The following is a 20,448-nucleotide window of genomic DNA, read 5'->3' as shown; positions in this document are numbered from 1 at the left end:
AAGGTTTGTTAGTTTCCTACAAAACTACACACACTCTTACCATATGATCCAGCAATTGTGCTCCTTGGTATTTCTCCAAAGGAGTTTAAAATATATGTCCACACAAATATTGTGTGGATGTTTGTAGCATCTTTTTTTGTAATTGCAACAACTTAGAAGCAATGAAGATATTTTTAAGTAGATGAGTGAATACATAAACTCTGGTACATCTAGATAATAAGATATTATTTAACACTGAAAATAAATGATCATGAAGCTGTGACAAGACTCAGACAAACTTCAGATACATGTTACTAGGCCAAAAAAGTCAATCTGAGATAGTTGTTTAGTTCATGATTCCAACTGTATGACTCCTGGAAAAGACAAAAGCATAGAGATAACACAAAAATCAGTGATTGCCAGAGTGGACACACAGGAAATGAACAGGAGATCATGGAGGATTTTAGGGCAGTGAAATACTCTATATGATACTGTCATGATGGATATGTCATTATACATTTGTCCAAACCTGTAGAGTGTATAACACCGAAAGTAAACTCAAAGGTAAACTATGCACTTAGAGACTTTGGGTCATTATGATGTGTCAGTGTGAATCTATCTATACAAATACACACACACACACACACACAAATATGATTATGATATGTCAGTGTGGCTCTATTTATATGAATACACACACACACACACATATATATATTTCATTCAGATTCAAGAAAGATTTATTTACTTCCCATTTAGTGCCAAAGACTGTGCAAGACAACAGTCACAAACACAGATCCTTCAGTCAGATGTTTTGAATAATATCTTTGAGACTGTATGTATATGACAATATGATTTTTTAAAATGAAATACACTGTGATTTTTAATTTTATGTGCCATCTTGGCTTGACTACAATGTCTAGTTGTTTGGTCAAACACCAGTCTTGATGTTATTGGAAAAACATTTCTTTTTAAAGATTTTATTTATTTAATATAGAGAGATACAGCAAGAGAAGGAACATAAGCAGGGGGAGTGGGAGAGGGAGAAGCAGGCTTCCTGCTCAGCAGGAAGCCAGAGGCCAGGCTTGATCCCAGGACCCTGGGATCATGACCTGAGCTGAAGGCAGACGCTTAATGACTGAGCCACCCAGGTGTCCCTGGAAAAGTATTTTTTAAAGGAGATTAACATTTACCACTAGTTTAATTAAGTAAAGCAGTTTGTCCTCCATAATGTGGATGGGCCTCATCCAATTAGTTGAAGCCCTTAAAAGCAAAAACAGGAATCTCCCAAAGAGGGAATTCTGCTTCCAGATTGTAACATAGAAATTCTGCCTGACTTTACAATTTTCAGGCTCAGGATTCACAACAGCAACTTTTACCTGAATCTCCAGGCTGCTGACTTGTCCTATGAGTTTTGGATGTGCCAGCTCACACAAATGTGTGTCAATTCCTTAAAATAAAGCTTTCCCTCTCATGTTCTACTTCTTCAAAATCCATTAAGAAAAGCTCATTGGTCATTTTGGGCATGATAGCCCATATTTAACATATACTTTACTGAATATAATAGTAGGTACCCTGGCTGTGTAATCTTAGTATCATCAATTCCCCACTTGTAAAATGAGGACTGATTATGGTACTGCCCTCCAGAGAAGTTGTGAGAATTAAGTAAGATAACCTATGATGTCTAACACAGTGCCTGATACACCTAAGACCTCCCTACATATGAGCTATTTTATGCTTTTAAAATCATCCTGGAAATACACACTATTTACAGATAAGGAAACTGAAGCTGAGAGAGGTTAGGTAACTCTTAGCATATTAACATAATTCCTTTGATTGTGAAATGATGACTACATTTCCTAACACAGCTTCTTTTTCCTAGGTTTTGTTGTTCTTTCAGTATTATGAACATGCTGATGGCTGAAATACTAAATTTACATAAAGAATAACTGAAAAGAGAGGAAGATTAGGACAAAATATAAGAAGAGTAAAGAATAATTTGTAAACATGGTCATTAACACTGAAAACACTTCAGGATTGATTCACATAAAAGGAAATTTTGGTGGAATGCTCACTTTAAACATGTAATAATTCCTTGGATTGATAAAGGAGTTCTTGTAGAAGTCCACAAAGTGATCATAAATTGAGGTTTATTTGGTTCCTTCCATTTGTCCCTATGTTTTATGGACACCTGGTAGAATTAGTGTTGACTGAAATATAGATGTATATGAGTTGATGACATGGAGACATGAATGATTATAATTATTAAATATGGCTAACATCTTATTTAATATTTATATTAAATTAAATATCATAGCTAAAATAATCACTTTCTGGTCAAATTTAGGGTGAATTTTGAGGAATTAATAGTGAAATTTAGTTTAGGGCAATTTTGGGTTAAAATATTATATTGTCCAATTACATACCCTCTCAGAGATATTGATGATATAGAATAAAGTTTGTTCTTGTTAAGGAAAAAATACTATGGGTGCATAATTCTCCATGATTTCCAAAAATAGAGTAGGACTGAATCCAAATGACTGACATGTTATTATCTCGAATAAACTTGATGGTCTTAATTTGCTGATACAGTAATTCTTTGCCATTTCTGATTTTAGTGATTACATGATTGAGCAAACTGAGTATAATAAGTGGTTGGATGCTCTTGATGAAAGCATATACACGTGCATGTACACAAGTCTATTATCCTTTATGTGTAATATAGGGGTTTAAAAACTGGTTTAAAGAGCCAGTTTTCTGGGACTAGTAGAGGACAGTGTCACACAAAGATTTGTGAATATATGTGCATATCGATGCTCAACTTTTCAGAAGCAGTGGTTGAAGAGCTATGTGAAACATCACTTTATTGGACTAACCACATGTGCATGGTCACAGTTACAGATATAGATGTGACTACACATATACAATAAAGCTGAAGAAAATGTAAAAATCCTTGGAAAAGAGAGAGGAAATGGCCCATGCTTAACCTGAGTTAATTTTGTGTTCTCATTGTATACCCACCACCCTCGTCCCCTCAGCTCTGTCTCCTTTACTCCTCTCTCTCAAGCTTGAGTGAACTCTGGGGCAAACTGTGGAGGATGTGTCCATCTGGCTTTAATCTAGAGAGAATTTACTAAGAACAGAGAAAAATTTACGTTTTTTTTTTCTATGAAAAATATACTGGATTTCTTCTCAGATATATTCACGGATTTGAAGTTTTCAGTGACCTATGAGATTTTCAAGATCTCCATGTAAAATCTGAGTCTTTAAAATGAAACTCATTGGCTCTAGAACACAAAAAAAGAAACCACAATACCAAAATGAATAAATGTTTAATTAAATGTCCGCATAGCATCATGTCACTTCATTAATTATTAAATTTAGTATTAATAAAAGATTTATTATATTTGAAAACAGTTTAGTGGATAAATTTCTCCACTTTTCAAGAATTTCTAAGTCCACAAAATGTCAAGAAATATTCCCAATCATAAATTATATCAATAACACATAGCCAAATAATTTCAAAGGCAAATTCATGACATTTCTTTCCCCAACTTTTCTAGTAAATAATTAGTGTTAAATGTGGGTGTGCTTTCATATGTTTTTGATTATGCATGCTGTGCCTTCCAAAAGGGCTGACCAAGTTCTTGAGGCAACTCCACTTTTAATTCATCCATTGTTGTTCCATGATACAAAAGAAACACATATTTTGTTCATGCTTCCCTGCTTTAGAACCTTTAAAACTAGTGAGGATCTTAGACTGTGTTCTCTAGGAGCAGTCTCTGGGCAGAGTCCTGTGCAAAAGGATTATTGTGCAGTATTCTCAGGAGATACACCTAGGAGGAAGGGTGGAAGGCAAACTGGGCAGAGAGAGAAGCTGTCTGCTCTGTGGTTTTAAGACAGGGATCAGCTGATCCTATAGTGAGCTCTGGAGCGAAGATGGCTCTTCAGAGCTGCCCCAAATTGGGTCGGGAGCAAGGCTTTCAAATCCCTCCAATCAGCTAGTTATTGGTCAAATCTTCCTTGGGAGGAGACATAACCTTTGGCAAGCAGCTCTAGCCAGCTGAGGGAAATACATTAGTGACAAAATCTGGAGATGGAACATCACAATATGTATACCCTCTAGGGAATATCAGATTACCTCACACCAAAATTCAGTCCGTACATTGCAGTTATAGACAAAGGTACACTGGGGAAAGGTGGGATTTCATCCACTTCAATAGTTTATCAGATTAAAACAATGGTAATAATGTATTCCTGGAGTAATTGTGTCCTTAGTCTTGACTGAAGTTTAATATTAAAGTATAATCAGTATGCTAGATCAATCTAGCAATTCAATATTAAATGATCAAAGACTTCCTGAACACTCTAAATTCTGAACTAGGTGTATTTTGTGTAAAATAAACATGCACAATTCTGGATTTATTTAACTTGGTCAAGTCATAATCCACAGTTATTAATTTCTGATACCTATTACTAGGTTAGACCCCTGAATGGATTATATTATTTATTTTTAAATATATGAATCCTGCTTTAAAGAATAGAAAATTGATGTCTAGAGAGTTGATAAACTTGTCTGAATTCACACAAAGTGTAAGACATTCATTCCAAATCTCTCTGACTTTGAAGTCCAGATTTTCCTCTCTAATTTACCACGTTGCTACTCTAGTCCAGAATAAGTTGTTAAAAATCTTTTAAAATATATGCAAAGATAATGTAAAATTATGCCTAGTAAAGTGAAGAAAAGTTATACGTGAATACTAATTTCACTGTAAATATAGCTTGCTACTATGTACCACATGCTGTTTGAATTACTTCCCTTGAATAGACTCTTCATAGCTCTAAAAGGCTATACTATCATTTTATTATCCCCTTTTTAGAGATTAGGAAAATAAGGTATGTACAGGGCTAGGAGACTTCCCAGGGTTATATAGCTTTAAGTAGCAGACTTGGCATTAGACTTTTGTGGTGTGACTCCAGATATAGGATCCTAGCAGCGGTATCTCAAAACTCTGTGCCTCTTTGGGTTAAGTGTTGATGTCTTCTGATTTAAGTGCTGCTATACCACATTTCTTTCTTTACAAAAGAAAAGTGTTTCTATTGACACATATTTCTGGGAGCCAAAGTCAATGTGTATAATATCTAGAAATTTTCAAGGACTAAAAATGATCAGACTCAGAGTGTTATTTTTAAGCAGAGGTAGTGCTTTGGCTTTTGTCCCTCACAATGCTAGTAATAAAAGTATACTCCACATGACACATGTATAGCAAAATATGGGAAAGATGTTGCAGCAGGCCACTCTACAAAAGAGGAAGGGTAATCAGCAACATCGCTCAAGGACTGTTGTTTTGATCTCTCATCAAAAGAGCCATCCAGAAAGATCTCTACATCAAAATATCAACATTATACTTTCTCTAAAGCATATTTTTTTCTTAGACACTATCTTACATGTGTGTGTGTTTTAAGAATAAAGGATAGAAGATACATTTAATGAGCCATCTCAAGCACATATGGGTCAAGATGATTTTTTTCTCCAAAAATGTTGTTCTTTAAAGTTCCTCTGCCCTCTAATGCATAATTAAACATTAAAAAGAAGGTATTGATTGAAGTGTATGACTCAGTAGTAATGTTAAAGTTATTTAATTAGAAAACAAAATTAGTGTGGCCATTTACAAGTCTGAGAAGTGCTTGTGAGTTTTTGATCAACACTTCGATAAAGGGACTTTCTCCTATTACAATGGCACTGTGCTGATGGTCAAAACTGAGAAGAAAGATGAAACATAAATATATTATCTTTTAAATTATTTTATAGCAACATAGGTAGGATTACAAGAATAAATGCTCTACTCTTGCTGTTAAGAATAAACGTTTTATACTAATTATTTCTTATGTCTCAGAGAATATTTTAGTATAAGTTAAGGTTAAAAAAAGATAATGACCTAATTCTTGTTTTAAGATATGCATTATGCAAGTGTAAACTTTGATGGGTACTAATGGACACCTCTTCCTAGCTTTGACCCTTAGGTTGGAAATAACAGCCTGTTGTTATTTTCAGAGAGAATAAGATCCATTTCTAAACATTTTAGAAATCTCAGGGCTTTTTTTCTCCTTATAAATAGACAAATAAATGACCACATTAGCAACTGCGCTTCAATGTGAGCCAAGGACATTTTTAAAATGTCACAACTCAGGGTTAACACTCTCATTTTTGACATTTGGCCTTCAGATTTTTCTTCTTAATTGTCTGTTTGTTACTTCACTGCTATATACAGGGATTTAAGGTCAAACACATCTCTTTCTTGCATTGCCACAAGATAGAGTGTCCAAAAGTTTTAAATATTTCATATATAGTGGGCTACCAGACTTACCCAAATTCTATATTAGTTTCAATCTTTTAAATATAGGAAGGTCATCTGTTTAGACCAAAATTGCCCACAGAAAGTATTGTCAGTTACTTGATTCCAACTACAGGCTGTTTACTTTTTAGCAGATACTTGGGGTTTGCTTTTCTAGACCAGCAGAAACAGTTTGGGCTAGTTTTGTGAAAGCAAATATGAATGTAGCTTACACATAGTAGTGTATTGTTATATTAGAAAAGGATTACATTGTTAAGGTGATGTTGTTAAAGATTAACTGATATAACTGGGACTTCAATATTCTTTTTAAATCAGGATCACTTCCAGAGTGGCACCAAGTGAACTGAAATGTGTCAACACTCACTGTCCACTTAAGAAGTCTTAAATACAAAGATATTCTAAATCTATTGGCAAAGAATATTGAACTTATCGCTGGCTCCTACCATCCACTGAGAACAAAAGAGAATGAAAACTTCATGTGATGGTGGTTTTAACATTGAAATGCTCAGCTCAATCAAGAACCCATGCCATTCATTACCCATTCAGCAATTTTAAATCAATATTTTATGTTCCACATATTAGGCAGGTTACTAGAGAAACAAAGAAAAATGTTGTTTTTCTCAAGAAGTTCTAGGAGCCCAAAGACTGATTTCTGTGTCACATGGCTCTCTGTATTTGATTTGCTTTTGTTTCTTCCATTAAATTATTATGACCTTCATAAATCATTATAAGCACCAGAAAGCGTACTAAGTTCTTAACTGCCTTTGCAAGGGTATGTTATGTTTAAGCCCACAGTCCCTCTCTCCTCACTTCCTACCCCAATTATGGAATGTGGTCTTACATGGTTTAAAATACACACACACACACACACACACACACACACACACACACAGCCAAATTCTGTATATCAATAGAAACCCATTCCCTTGGCCACAGATGAAATGAGAATGAAATGACTAAGGATGGGCAAACTATTCCATAATTAACAATGTATGAGTTAAACAATGGCACCCTGTATGGCTTTGGGAAAAGGCTTTATCCAACTATGGACAAAGATGATTGGTTTCTCTTGGTAATTTGACCCAGTGAAACAAACAAACATAAAGTTTACTGTAGCAAGCTGAAGCAAGAAAAGATACAGAGGAAAAATAGTCTGTAGGAACTAAGTGGCAAAGCTATGAATAAACACCTTGACACAGAGAAGAGAAGAGAAATATGGCTGAAGAGATATACAGAGAGAATGGCAGGCTTACTTTTTCTAATTATATCAGAGTTGCAAATACCTGGAAAAGCAAAAACTCTGACTTTCATGATCTCTGAATTGGCTATGCATTTACCCCTTGGATTTCTCTTTGTTACTTCTCCATTATAGTCTTCTAATATCTGTTATTTAACATGAACTTAGTGAGTTTCTGTTTCTGAAATAGTCTAAAATATTTCATTATCACAAATGTGAAAAATATCTACAAAATGCCCTAATAAGTTACCAAAACAGAATTTAGATGTTTGGTCCTGAAGGGTTTGCAGTATATTGTCAGAAATAGAATGTGCAAAAGGAGAAGATAAATCACAAATAATGAGCTTATATATATATACACACATATGATCCATGATCAATAATTTCTCAATGATTTTTAGATATATCCAAGAATGAGGATTGTTGTGACGTATTCCTGAATGCAGCTGCTGTAACTCTGTGTGTTCAGGGAGAATGTCTTCTCAAGAAGAAATGTGCATGGCATTTCAAAGAGGAAGAATTCAGAATGAGGACTGAAATATGAGAAATTATAGATAAATGATTTTGTTGTTGTTTTTTTTAATATTTTATTTATTCATTTGACAGAGAGAGATCACAAGCAGGCAGAGAGGCAGGCAGAGGAAGAGGAGGAAGCAGGCTCCCCGCTGAGCAGAGAGCCCGATGCGGGACTCGATCCCAGGACTCTGAGATCATGACCTGAGCAGAAGGCAGTGGCTTAACCCGCTGAGCCACCCAGGCGCCCCTAGATAAATGTTTTTAAGAAAGATATGAGAAACTTAAAAAAGGTTGAATGCCAACTAAGTTGTTGGCATTACTCTAGAATTCATCACATATATGATCTCACTTAATCCTTGTGAAAAACTCTGGGCATTAAATATTCTAAACTACAAAAATTAATTAAGAAAAAAAAAAAGAAAGAAAGAAAGAACGTGGGACTCAGGGAGTTTGCAGTAACTTCTCCAAAGTCAAGTTACCTGGTGAAATTCATTCCTTTCTGGCTATAATCTTCTCATTTCTTTCATTTAACCAGAATGCCTGCTCTTTATTTACAATAATTGTCTACTGTCAGAAAAAGCATAAAAACCTCATGCTCAACAGAACCCTTGACTCTTGATTCTTGTTTCCTTTACTTTTATCCAGAACTTTCTAGAAAGAAAATCCCTGCCAAATTTTAAGTGCTTTCAAAGAAGGAATTATCTTCACCTAATAACATGGGTTCTGGGAATGCAGTAGGTGGTCAAGATGTATATGTTGAACAAAGGCTTTAAAAGACTTTTATACTTTACAAACATTATCACAGATTATCCTAAATCAACATTAGCTATCCACATGCAGATTTGCTTGGGTTACTGCAGTTGCAAAAAAAGTAGATTTTCTTACTATTTCTGGAGATGCTAAGCCAATTAAAATTTAAGTCTGTGGGCTCTAGAGACAGTATTCTGTATTTAAAACTTGACTGCCACTTCATAGTTGTGTTGCTTTAAGCATGTTATTCAACCTTTCTATTCTCAGTTTCCTCAACTATAATGAGTTAATAGCAGATAATGGTATATGTTTTATGTGAATATTACATAAGTTGATACTGTGAAATATTTAAAACAGTGCCAGGAAAATGATCAGCAATCAATACATTTGAGCTATTTCAAAAGAATTCCAATGGTTAACATTCAATATTACTCCTATTTTTACCCCTTAGTGAAGGGCAGGCCTTTCCCAGATCAGATATGACTTACCAGAGGATTTAACAGACCCCTCTAATGTGACTGTATTCATATGTCTGTTGGTGGGGGTTGGGGTGGGGGAGGAGTGTTATCTTTGTCTTGAAGGACCTGACACAAGGTAATAGATATCCGACTTTTGAAAAGGAGCCTTCCATAAATGATCAAATAATAAATATGTTATACTTTGTGAGCCTTCATCTCTGTCACAACTTTTTAACTCTGTTATAATACCATAAAAAAATAGTCACAGAAAATAGGTAAACAAAATAATGTGACTATGTTCCAGTAAACTTTATTGACATAAACATAAAATAAACTTATTGAAATAAACATAAAAAGGCAGTGGGCCAAATCTGGCCCCAAGAGTAGTTAGAGTTTCCCGACTTCTGCTAGAGATAATGACAGGCTGCACAGTGTTCACATAAGTACACAGTTGGGACAACTGCTTCCCAAATATACCTTGAATATACCTATATCACCAGGGGCAGATCACTTAAACTACATGATCAAAGATACTCATTTGTGAGCTGGAATAAATGTTTCATGGACATCTTTTCAGAAAGTCTCTACTAACTTTTAGTATCCAAAGGCCTGGAAATCCCATGTAAGAAAACCAAAATTACTCTTTTATTAAGATTGCTAAATTTCCGCTTCCTTTCCTTCTAAAGGAAATCCTGCTTTGCTTACTGATATTCTCCACCCCAACCTTGCTTGACTGAGGATTATGAGATTGTTATAATGTGGAGTAGGTAGAAAAAGGTGGAGTTAGGAGGATAAGATGGGCATGTTTGTTAGGGCTGGATAGAATAATTTTGTGAAAGTTTCCAAAGTAAGAAATGAGGAAATATCTATAACAGAATAGAATAGAATAGCAGAGCAGAAGGGGAACGGTGATGATGTAACATATTTATTCTTTTCACTGTGTCTGAAAATTGCAAAGAGAAAAGGTTATTTTGATTTATTTTGTTTTTTGTTTGTTTTTGTGATTTAAATAGTTTATGTTCCAAAAATGTAATGCAGCGGTTATAGGAGTGTATAGAGGTGACACATCTTTTCCTTAACCATGTTTTTTACCTTCTGTACAAAGGTAAAAATGTTCGTTAACCTCATAGTTAATAATGTGAGACAGAGGTTGGCAAACTTTCTCTCCAAAGGGCCAGATGGTAAATATTTTAGGCTTTACAGGTCACAAAAGATCTCCGTCACATTTCTGTTCTCTTACAATCCTTTAAAAATGCAAAATCCATTGTTGACTTGCACCACACAAAAAGAGACTGGGCTAAATATGCTTGCCTGCAGTCGTTTCCCAACCTCAGGGATAAAATACCTATTTCTGACCTGTCTGGGAGACTGCTCCCTTCTGGCCCTTTGACACTCTGCTGCCTGAAGTAGAGAAAGACCTTATTTACAATTGAATGTGGCCTGGGACAAAAGTAGAACTGGAGATTTCCTGTTCATTTTTCTTGCTCATTTTCTATTCACTCATTAAATAAGTTTGTTGAGCACCCACAATATGCATTCCTAAATATCTTTGTTTTCCAGTGTTTTTTTCTTAAACACATGGTTCCTGCAGTTTCTCTCAAGCTGTACTTATCAGTTCTTTATACTCATGCTTTTGGGCAGATCAGGAATAAAATCTCTACTAGCACTCAAAAGAACTCATGATTATAAAAAATGAATCTAGCTAACAATGATGTCCTTTCACCTGATGTACATCCTTCTTCAAAATCATAACCTAGATGAGTTACTTCTTGGGCGCCCGGGTGGCTCAGTGGGTTAAGCAGCTGCCTTCAAGTCATGATCTCAGGGTCCTGGGATCGAGTCCCGCATCGGGCTCTCTGCTCAGTGGGGAGCCTGCTTCCTCCTCTCTCTCTCTGCCTGCCTCTCTGCCTAGTTGTGATCTCTCTCTGTCAAATAAATAAATAAAAATCTTTTAAAAAAAAGTTACTTCTTCTTCCTTCCATAGGCTGAAACTTAACAACAACAAAAATTCTCAAATCTAGAACATCTACCACATAGTTTCTTCCATTTTCATAGTTCCTTGTCATGTTAACAGAATATCTGGATCCAGATAGGGTGTTTCATAAACTTTCAATTTCACCCATAAAACAATACATTAAGGGGTGAATACTACTTTCAAAGTACCTTATATTCCCACATTTCATGAGAGGTCATGATTTTGCTTCTTCAGAATGAAAACTGTAACTGCCAGTTTTCTGAATATTTCTGCTATTTATCGTAAGTGAGAAAAATCTTTCAAAGTGGCCAAAATACTTGTGTATTAAAATACACAAGTTGCCCCCATTCCAGATTTTTGGTATAGACATCAGCTACAATAATCTACTCACACCACAGAGACATGGCACATTTTGTAATTAGAAGTGTTTGTGATTTTCCTTTGGACCATGTAAATAGAGGGAAATGCCTTGGAAAACAACTTTATTCATTCTCTCATTTCTCTTAAATACACATGTGCACAATCAGTTCTCCATGAAGAGAAAAAAGAGTGGACCAAAGCTACTGCTTCCACTCCCCTCATTGTGCCCTTTTCTCTTTCCTTTCCTTGCGTTCCTGCTTTCCAGTTTGTCCCTCTCCATCTGCAGCTTGTCCTATTCTTTCTTCCTTCAGGACTCATCCCAAAGTGACACTCACTCCAGTTTTCCAGCATTGAGGACATCTTCCACATTGGCGTTTCAGAATAAAGACATATCAGAACCAAGATTCTTAGTGGCGGTGTCTGAATCATCCTTCTCATCCTTCTCGTCTTCTGCATCTGTCACAGCAGTATACTGACTGGGCTACAAGTGCAGCTTTATCTGCTTCTCCCCTTCTGACACCATCCTGGGCTTCACCACAGTCTGCCTGCTTCTAAATTTAGGTGGCAAGGGCCTGTATCTTATCTTCTTTGTTCACCTTGGTGAGAACATTCCAACTTTCCAACGACCATTGTTCCACAATTTCCTTGAAGAGGGTAAGAAGAGAATCTTCTTCCAAGAAGACAGAGAGGATACCCTGCAGAGCATCAGACTTCTCTTTTCTCCTCCTCCTGCACCAAAGCCACTGCCCCTTCCATCATCACAAAATCTTTCTGGGAATGGACCACATGAATAATGGCTGCTGCTTCTTCTACTACTTCTACTAGTACTAGTACTACTACTACTACTTCTTCTTCCTCCTCCTCCTCCTCCTCTTGTTGTTGTTGTTGTTCTTCTTCTTCTTCTTCTTCTATCTTCTTCTTCTGGAAAATGACTTGTTAAATATCACACATTTCTAATCATGCTAGTACATCCCCAGGTTGATTAGTGAAGAGTCCAATATTACATAGGTCTGGAGTGGATGTAACTGTGATTTTTTTAAGCCTGATTTTTGGTTGACAGACAACAGTTTCAGAGAAAACAATAATATTGGGCAGCCTGGCACATTTATACAAACTTGAAGAACATTTCAGTATTCCAAAGTTGGGTAATACTAATGATGGCTCTTGAACAAAGGTTATCCTCTTTCTCAAAACAACATTTTTTTCAAGTTGCATCCTTACAGTTGAGTTACTGCATATTTGAAATAACTCTTTATGAGTTTTTGATGCTATCTTATTCCACTGACTATACTGAGAAGTTAAAGATTTTTTTTCTTACTAATATTGGCATATTTTTCAGGTGTTTTGCTGCATTTCTGGTAGACCTCTAATATGATTCTGGTTCTGATTAAAGTTTTATTAATAAAATAGACATTTTTTAGTATTGCAAATTATTTCCTAGACTTCAATAGGCTTGGAAGCATTCTTGGTAACTTTAATAAGAGTATATGTCCCAGTATAATTAAAGATGGTTCTCATCTCCAGAATCAACTTTTAAAAACTTCGTTTGCACAGCAATAGTCCTATTCAGCACCTAAGACATTCCACAATTCCAATTGTGGAATGAATAAGTAAATGAGTAGTTGTGGAGAATGCCTTACATATAAAGCGAACAGTAACAGCACTAAATTTGCACAAATTCTCACTAAACAAGTCTTAATAGGACAAGCCGATGGTGAAGTGTATGATACCCTGGAACACTGAGTTTCCTAAGGTTTGGGGCAAATCACATATTGCTTGCTTTCAGGATTAGTCTATATATTATTTATCATCATGCTTAACAATCAACTGGTTGTTGTGTGGAGTGTGGGACTAAGACACATCAAGAACCGTAAATTAAAATATCTCCCCCTACTTATCTCTCTAATATCACATTCTATCTGCCAGGATTACAGACTGGTTACTGAGTATCTCTGCAACCTTGTTTTCTCTCTGCTCACCTTTGGGATTCTCCTCCGGTGAGAAAGTAATGTCTCTTTAGAACAATCACTCCTAAATTAAACTTTTATTTTCCAGGGGAAAAGGTTAATAGTGTTTTGAATGAAAACAAAACACTAGGCTCACTATTGTATAAACATGCTAATGTTAAACCACTATCATGTTCTTCTACTTCTCAGAAATAAATGCTTTTTCAAATGCTGGCAGTATTCTCTGTTGTAGAGCAAAGGTCTTCTCTACAGATAATACTACTGGGAACTAAAGCAGACACAGATATTGAAATGGTGATACTTTATTCATGACCATATGCTGCTACTGCTTTCTGCAGCAAGGCATGTATAAATTTATTACTTTTTTCTTCCTCCGTTTCAATGGATTCATAGTTATCAAAAGTACAACATGTAATAAGTAGATGAATGATAAGTAATCTAATATTCACTGATTGATATTTAACATTTTCTATATTACTCTCATCCTGCATGGGTATATGAAATGTACTCATGAGAAAATGTGATTTAGAAACTAAGTATAATAAGTACTTTTTCACTTATAACTTACATGATAAAAGTTATGATTTCAAAATATTAGAGATACTATATTTAGAACAAATCCATAGAACAGGGAAAAAGACAATGGATCTGAAAGAAATATAAACTTACTCAACATTACTGAGTTCATATTATGTGTAATGTACTTTAAATATAAAGATGGTTAATACTTAAGAATTTAGAGATAAATTAAAAATTATGATCTCCAACCATAGCAATTATTTCAAAAAATATAAATGTTCTAAACACACCAATTAAAATATAAAAACTTTAAGCTTGGTTTAAAATGCTACTGAAAAAAACCTTACTTTAAATAAAAAGACATAGCTTGGTTAAAGGTAAAAGTTCAAGAAAATGTATAAACTGTAAGTACCAACCAAAAGAAAGCTGAAGTGGATATTTTAGAATCAGACAAAGTAGGCTTTAGAAGAGGGATGAAGAAAGACATTCCACAGTGAAATGTGGGCCAAATCACCAGGAAGGCAGAACAATCTTAGACGTGTAAGCACCTAACACTAGAACTTGAAAATACATGCACCAAAACCTAATAGAACTGAAAGGAGATCAAATAAGTAAATCTGCAATCCTAATTGCAAACTTCGATGTTCACAATTGATAGGAAAATCAGGTAGAAAATCAGTAAGTAAGTAAGGAGTTCTGAGTAACAATATTAACTAATTGGCATAAATAACACACTCCACCCAACAAGAGCAGAATACCTATTATTTTCAATTGCTTTAAGGAATAGTCACCATAATAGACTATATGCTCAGTCATAAAATAAGCCTGCAAATGTAAAATAAAAAAATACATAAATAATGTTTTCTTTCCATAACTTATTAAAGTAGAAATCAAAAATTTATTTATTTATTTATTTATTTATTTTTAAGATTTTATTTATTTATTTGACAAACAGAGATCACAACTAGGCAGAGAGAGAGAGGAGAAAGCAGGCTCCCTGCTAAGCAGAGAGGCTGATGTGGGGCTCGATCCTAGGACCCTGAGACCATGACCTGAGCTGAAAGCAGAGGCTTAACCCACTGAGCCACCCAGGCGCCCCTATTAGAAATCAAAAATTTAAAAAAAAAATCTAAAAATTCTCCAGTATTTACAATTAAATAATACATTTATAAATAATGCATCGGTAAAATAAGAAGTGAAAAGGAAAATTAGCAACACTTTGAATTGGATAAAATTGAAAACCCAACATATCAAAATTTGTGGGATGTAGTTAAAAAAGTATATAGGGGGAAATTTATAGTGTCTAATGATTGTTTTAAAAAAAGAAGAAAGTCTCAAATAAATTATCTAAACTTAGCTTACATCTTAAGAAACTAGAAAGAGAAGAACAAGCAAAAGGAAGGAAATAAAGATAAGAGCAAAAATAAATAATTTGGAGAGTACAATAAAATAGAGAATTTAATGAAACCAAAAGACACTTACAAAACAGATCAAAAATGTTGATAAACCTTTATCGAGACTGGTCAAAGGAGTGGGTGGAAAGAAGGCACAACAATCAAGAATTAAAAGGGGGACATGATCTCAGATCCTATGTAAATTAGAAAGATAATAAGGGGAATATTAAATTCAAATTAATGACCATAAATTCAACAACTTAGATAAAATGGACTAATTCTTTTTAAGACACAAAGTATCAAGGTTCACTCAGGAGAAACAAAGGGCCTGAATAATCCTTTGTCAATTAAAGAAGTTAAGTGAGAATTTAAAGCCTTCAAACAAAGAAAATTGCAAGTCTAGATGTCTTCCTTAGTACCTTCAATCACTTAACAACAAGAAAATAATTCCACACAAATGCTTTCAAAATACAGAAGAAAAAGAAATACTTGCCAGATCACTTTATGAAGTTAGCCTTATGCTAATACCAAAATCATAATATCTCTCATGATCATAGATGCAAAAATCCTCAACAAAATAATAGCAAATCAAATCAAACAATGTATTGATGAGATAACATATCATAATGAAATGGGGATTTTCTGAAGAAAGCAAGAATGGTTCAAGATTTGAAAATCAGCTAGAAATTGATATCAACATTCACTCATAGTGTAAAAAAAAAAAAAAAAAAAAGCAAGGTTGGGGGCGCTTGGGTGGCTCAGAAGGTTAAGCCTCTGCCTTTGGCGTAGGTCATGGTCTCAGGGTCCTGGGATCTAGCCCTGCATCAGGCTCTCTGCTCAGCAGGGAGCCTGCATCCTCCTCTCTCTCTGCCTGCCTCTCTGCCTACTTGTGATCTCTCTCTCTGTGTCAAATAAAGAAATAAAATCTTCAAAAAAAAAAAAAAAAGCCTGCAATAAACTAGTAATAGAAAGCAATATCTTTACTAATAGATGGAATTTACAAAAAGCCTATAGCTAACTTTACACTTAATGTTCAAAGACTGAAGGCCCTCTTCCTCTAATTAGAAACAAGGCAAGGATGTCTGTTCTTATTACTTTTATTTAAGTCTTATTTTGTGTAATAAAATAAAATTTGAAAAAGAGACCCCCAGATAGAAAGGAAGAAATAAACTGCCCTTTACTCATAGACAACATAACTGTCTACATATAAAATCTGAAGAAATCTATATTTTTCTAATAAAGCTAGTTAAATAAGAGTTGAAAGAGTTTATGGCTGTAAAATACAGGGTTGGCATGCAAAACTGAGAGGTATTTCTATTTTTAAGATGTTGATTCTCACCAAATTTATCTATAAAATCAAGGCATTTTGTAGTATAATAAAAATATATAACTGGTCATAGGCAAGGCCCAAGGAGGTCTCCTGAGTTTCTTTGTGCTAAGAACACTGCTAGCACAGACAACCAGATTCTGAAATCCTCTTCCATGTGACCTCCTGCAGAGGAAACTCATTAGGATTCCCAAGAGACAACTATGGACCTTTCTGAACTATGGAATGTGACATCATTATTAAAATAATAGGGTTTTTTTGGTCGTTGTTTTGTTTTGTTTTTCCCATTCATTTGGCAGAGAAAGAGTGCATAAGCAGAGGGAGCAGAAGGCAGAGATAGAGGGAGAAGTAGGCTCTAGCTGAGCAGGGAACCCAACAAGGGACTTGATCCCAGAACTCTGGGATCATGACCCTAGCCAAAGGCAGACACAACAGACTGAGCCACCCAGGTGCCCTAAAATAATAGTTTTGACAATTATTCCCAAACACTAGTTTCTGCACTGATGAGAAATTCTTGTGTACCATGAGTCTTCTGCAAGTTTGTCACATTGGGTGTCAACTTTTTTTTTTTTAATGTGGGTATTAGTTTATTTATATTAATATGATTATTAATATAAAGAATTGTGCCACCACCATCACAATTTTACTTTAAATCACTTCCATCACCCCATAAAGATACCTTATGCCCATTTGTATTCGCTCCCCAGTACCATCAAACCTGCCTTCTGCCCTAGGCAAGCCCCATGTTACTTCCATTATCTATTCTGGATACTGGATAAAATGTAACTATTCACTGTAGAGTCCTTGCTATTTGCCTTTTTTCACTTACCCTGATATTTTTGAGGAAGTTAAAAACTACATAACATATAAATTATACTTGTCAGATAAGGATATAATCTCTACATTTTAATTTTTTTTTAATATTGTATTTATTTATTTGAGAGAAAGAGAAAGAGGTTGAGAGAGAGAACACAAGGAGAGAGGTGGGGCAGAGGGAGAGGGAGCAAACCCCTGCTCTTCAAAAGGGGCCTGATGTGGGGCTGAATCCCAGGACCCTAGGACCATGACCTGAACCAAAGGCAGATGTTTAACAAACTGAGCCTGGTGGCTCAGTTTGTTTTATACGAAAGATTACTCCGAAAGGTTTCAGTTCAATTTTCTCCAAGACAGTAAATAAATTTTATCTAAATTGGAAAAAAAAATCATGAATCAATGTGATATGCTATCTAATAGAGGAGGTATATAAAATACCATGAAAGCTTTGTGACTGGGGCCGTAATTGGGGGTAGAAAGGCATGTCATGAATGAGCTCCTAAATATCAAATATATAGTTATCTCCTACAGTTTCTCTGTTCCATCACACATGGCTTAAAATACTATTAATCAATTTCAACTACTTCACCAACACTTGAAAATTGGGTGTTTTTACATCAAAATACAGATTCATCTCTTCTCTTAAAATATCAGAATGTTAGGCAACACTTGTTTTCTCTATATACAGAGCAAAAATTAGCTGGATATGAGCAGTAGTTGATCCTTATACATAAAATATATGTTCTTTGATATTTGCGGAAAACAGGTGTTATATTTTCTTGATTCCTCCCTGGTGGTTAAGCGCTTGGGGGGAAAATGATTTGTTCTAAAACAAAACGCATTATCAGCACTGTAATTAAGAGATTCAGATTGGATCCTGCATCGAAAGTTAAGGGGGACTGAACTTGATATTTCTGAATTAACCTGGAAAGGATTTAAAGTACCCACGAGTTAGTAACCACCATGGTTCCTAAAGGAAGCAAGTGGAAATCCTCTCTGATGGGAATTGTTGGAAAGTAATTCTTTGTGGGTCTCCTATTTCTGTGTAACTTATGAGTAGCAGCCCTGTGTTATAAACTGTCTTTTCAAGGGAGTTTATACATTGAAAAGCTTTAGATCTGTCTTTGAAAGATAGATATGGCACCTCCTTAATGAGTGAAGATGATGTTTGTATAGCATTCGACCCAATAAAGGCAAGCTTTTCCTCTGGATCACAGGGCAGGCATGCTTACTGACCATCATAAAGTGCCAGGTCCCCTAAGGTCAAGGTTTCTCTCACATAACACACTACATGTGCAGATATCACCTGACACTCTTCACATGTCCTTGTAGGAATGTGGACTTGGGAAATCTGCATAAGAAAATGGCTACTGCTACTACTGTGAGTAATAAAGTCTTGTCTCTGACCCAAGAATGTTTTATCTTCTGCCAGCATCTATGAAATCGTGGCAGGCTCAATTAATAGCTTGAATGTAGAGTAAAATGTCAGACCCTTCACAGTTCTAGCTTTTTAAAGAAACATTTGGCTGTAACTATTAACATTCAAAATGTGTATGCAATTGGGTCAAGACATTTTATTTCTAGTCTATCTAATTTAGAACCATATTCTCTCAAAGGCATAAAGGCACGCTATGATATTTATTGTAACACTGTTTAAACCTAAATACATACACAGGATAACTATTTTGGCTGAATTATAGGACATCTATCAGTTATATGTCATTTCAAATACTGTCCTACAATTTAATCATATAACTATAATGGCTAAATTATAAGACATCCATTGTCTATATGAAATAAGATCAAGCTATATATACTTAGGTGGAAAGATTTTCTGGACATTTATTTGAGAAAGGAAAGCAAACACAAGAAATGCAAACTTCTGGTATAAAACCATGTTTATAAAAATATTCACAATATTCCCTCTGTGTGTATATGCAATATACATACAATTTAATTGTGTGTATGTATACATACAAGTATAATATCAGAGAAGTTGCCTACTAAACTCTTAATATTATAACTAGAGAGAGAACTGCAATTGGGAAGTGACTCTCCACTGGTCAAGGGGCTTAATTTATCAGAAATGATTAAATTTTTAACAGAAATCATTATATTTACATAAATTAAAGTAAACGTGTTTATATAGATGTTATGCAATTATTAAAAAAATAACAAATATTCATTACCCATTTATCCCCCAAGAACACTCATTGGGGTGATATTTTGTCTGCACATTGCATTTCTTTCTCTTCTTCTAAATAGTGATGTACTCTCTTTCATACTGTTCCTGATTAGTATTATTTTGTTCCATAAATATATTTATTATTATCTATGTCATAATTTATTTTAGTTATTATTATTTACATTTATTATTATAATTCTGTATATTTGCTATTTGCAATAACATCAGAAAAGTTACTAATGATAAAAACCATTATCATAACAACTATGTCTAGGATAGCCCAATGATTTAAAACCTCTTTGCAAGTATGTGGATCTTACATATTATGAGAGAAAATACAAGTTGACAAATTTTTGGTAATAAATTTAGACAAATTCAGACATTTTGTAGAGTTGATCATTTGAACATCTTAACCTATTCCACTCCTACTGAGACTTTTAAACATGTTCACCAGCAGAAATATACAAATATATTTATGGTGGTATTGTCCATGTTATTAAAAAGTTGGAAACAGTGGAGATTTGCATAGACAAAATAATGGGTACAAATCTTTATAGTATAGAGGATTTATGTAATAGTGAAAAAGAACAATCTGTGGTTTCATAAAAAGGT

At 34.7% G+C, this 20,448-nt stretch overlaps 1 protein-coding gene and 1 pseudogene across 45 annotated transcripts in view; both read right to left on the bottom strand.

The window, feature by feature from the left end:
- PTPRD (protein tyrosine phosphatase receptor type D) overlaps positions 1-20,448 on the bottom strand; it is a 2,277,302-nt gene that overhangs the window by 738,847 nt on the left and 1,518,007 nt on the right. The window lies entirely within an intron of this gene.
- LOC101677966 lies at positions 11,751-18,616 on the bottom strand (annotated as a pseudogene).

This window comes from Mustela putorius, unplaced genomic scaffold, assembly GCF_011764305.1.
Source record: "Mustela putorius furo isolate JIRA1106 unplaced genomic scaffold, ASM1176430v1.1 tig00003944_pilon_pilon_pilon, whole genome shotgun sequence".
In the NCBI taxonomy this organism is placed as follows: domain Eukaryota; kingdom Metazoa; phylum Chordata; class Mammalia; order Carnivora; family Mustelidae; genus Mustela; species Mustela putorius.
Note: the sequence above shows the minus strand (reverse complement) of the source record. Positions and strands in the feature narration are given on the sequence as shown.